The sequence below is a fragment of the Mus caroli genome, chromosome 5 (genome assembly GCF_900094665.2).
Source record: "Mus caroli chromosome 5, CAROLI_EIJ_v1.1, whole genome shotgun sequence".
Classification (NCBI taxonomy): domain Eukaryota; kingdom Metazoa; phylum Chordata; class Mammalia; order Rodentia; family Muridae; genus Mus; species Mus caroli.
The window spans coordinates 71,847,577-71,850,827 of record NC_034574.1 but is presented as its reverse complement, the minus strand read 5'-3'; positions in this window follow the sequence as shown (position 1 = coordinate 71,850,827).

The following is a 3,251-nucleotide window of genomic DNA, read 5'->3' as shown; positions in this document are numbered from 1 at the left end:
ACACACAGATACACACTCAGAGAATGCATTCTATCCTCTCACCAATGGATTTCTTTGATGAAATGTTAACTCCTATTGCCTCAGAATGTCATACTTGAAGATGAAACTTTTAAATAAATAGGTTAAAATGACATAATAAGAATGGAATCTGTTTCTACATAAATGATGGTTAAAGAAATTAGAACACATACATGAACAAAATCCAGATGCTTCAAGGACAGATAAAGAAAGAGAAAACTGATTAACACACCAGCTAATCAGAGAGGCTGAGTGATTTCTAAATCCTAAGATATTAGCATAAGACAGAAGCTGGTGATCCCTGTGGTTGAACTAGGGAAAAGCTGGAAGAAGCTAGGAGGAGAGCAACCTTATAGGAAAGCCAGCAGTCTCAACTAACCTAGACCCCCAAGATGTCTCAGACACTGAGCCACCAACCAGATAACATACACCAACTGATATGAGGCCCCCAACACATGTACAGCAGAGGACTGTCATGTCTGGACTTAGAGAAGATGCACCTAACCCTCAAGAGACTTGAAGCCCCAGGGTGTGGGAAGGTCTGGTGGGGTGGGGGTAGTGGGGTGTTGACATCCTCCTAGAGACTGGGGAGGGGCAGGAGGTATGGGATGTGCAACAGTCAGAGGGGGGAATAAAGTCTGGACTGTAAAAAAGATTGAAGAATAAATAAAAAGAAAAATCAAAAACCCAAGGAAACAATAAAAGATAAAATATGTAAAGAAAAATATTTCCTGTTTTCTACAGCTGAAGTGTGAGCACCTGTAAAAGAGTGCACAGAAGATAGTCCAGATTAGTGATTTACTTTATCTTCATAAACCTTTTTTTGTATCAGGGAAACCAAATGTTATTGTTGTTGAATCCTAAGACATAATGAATTTGGGACTAAACTCAAGGTCACAGAGGTTCCAGAAATAGAAATTATTACCACAGACAATTGACTTGTTGCATAATAGCAAAAAGATTTTAGATTAGTAACCACCCAAACTCTATTATAAGAACTCTTTGGGGGAAAACTGAGAAAAACATTGATCAGTGAACACAGTATGCAGGTATAGGCTTGGAATTTCTGTTTGGTGCCTTGCATTTCATCTTGTATAAATACTAGAACAATTTCACTTGGTTAAGATTATGTTAGACATTGTTCAATATGCAAAACGACAAAGAAAAATAATTGTTGACAATACAAAAGGAGAAAATACAATAGCTACCACCCAATAAAAGTGCAATCAAGAGAGCCAAAGAGAACTGTGGAAATGGTTTCAGGGGAAAAGGGTTGTCATGAGAGCATAAGGAGTTGAGGTGAAATCCCCGGAAACTTTATAAAAGCAAGATGTGGTTGTAGATATCACTGTAATCCTATACCAAGATAAGAGACTGAGGCAGGCAAATTCCTGTAAGTTCATGTCAAGCTAGCTTGGGTTTTGCAGTGGCAATCAACAAAAGACTGGTTAAAACATGATGTGAGGCAATTACTAACAACCAAGTTTCTTCTGACTTCTACACATGAATGTTAGAACATTCACTATGATTCACACATAACACAACACAATACACATGTGTAGTATATGTAAACATATACACAGAAAAATAACAAGGGAAAAGAATAGAAAACTAAAAATGGTAAGCAATTTTTTTGTCCATTATTAATATTAATTCATTTAAAGTAGGAAAAGCTTTAATGATCAAATTATTACACCTAGAATAAAGCTATTGATTAAAACAAATGCTTATGGCTTAAAGGTTACTAAGAATGTGATGTGATAAGGGTCAGACACAAGGCATTGATTTATAACACTTGCAACTCAGTTTATGCTCCATCTCTTAATGTGCAGTCTGATAGAAACCCTGATTGGAAAAAGGAACATAGACGCAGAGAGGGTGACTATCTTAATATATATTATTAGACTAACACAAATTGATTATACACTAGCTCATTGCCACAAAGAAAAATCTATAGCTACTAATGGGTTTGCTCTCAGGGTTGAAAGTCACAGAATGTATTATATTTCTGTCCTTTAATATTAATTAATTTATCTTTAGTGACCACTTGGGGAAATAAAAAACCACAGAGACTGAAGAGGGTCTCATAAATTTCAACTATTGTGTATTTAAAAGAAATAAAGAAGAGTTTTATGTCAAGGGTATGTTTTTCCATATGACATCTTCAGAAACATCTAAGAAATATACTCCAGTCTATTTTTATTATCTCTACAAATTATCTATGACCTTGAGTTGATTTTTAAGGAAAATCTTTATTGATGAGATGTACTCATCCCTTCTTTATAAGGAGATGTGCTTAACATTTTATGGGTTTGAAAATATCTTTGTGATTTGTTCTGATCAGGAATATCTCATTCAAGCACATATAGGATAAGAAAAGAGTTTATGCTCGTTAAAGATAATGAAATCTTTTAATATACTAAACCAAACTTTTTTACTAAGCAATATTTCAATTGGCAAATGGAACCAGTCTGAAGATAGGTAACTGTTTCTGCAAACAGGGAACTTAGCATATGTCTTCAGTGATGTCTTGACCTTTGCTGGTCTATTGACAAGGAAAATAAAAATGAAGTTTTTATTTAATCAGTATTTAAGTGTATAAGATAAGTTACAAGCACATCAGACTCTAAAGTGAAATGTTTACACAGAAGATCTAAGCTTGGTAAACTATAGGACCTGGTTCTGTCTTTGTATCTGTGTGCTTTATCTCACAACTTTAGCAATTGCATTTCTGAGGGTAGTGAGCACAAATTCCTCCTCATTATAATCATGTATTGCTTTGCCCACAGAGATACTAAGAGGTGTGACACTACGAAAGGCTAAAATGGGTCTAGACATTGGACTTATTCCCATACATGTCTTTAGCTGTCATCTAAAAGGGATGTGACTGGAGTAACCTGACAAATGAGAAAAAAAAAATACCTTCACAACAGCGAATATTCCCAAGTTTTCACTTATTGATGAATCTCATATTGATACATTTATTCAGGACTGAGCTTCTGAGTACTTCTAGAAGGCATATAGAAGAATTCAATGGTGTCTTTAGCTGAATAAAAGACATGTTAAACCTGAGTTTTGCTGAAAGCAAGCTACTTTCTAATTTGTAACATATATACATATATATATATATATATACATATATAATAGTAATGTTGATATTATACTAATATATTATTAATTAATATATTATTAATATCAATAGTAATATATATATAGTAATTAATCTGAGAGGT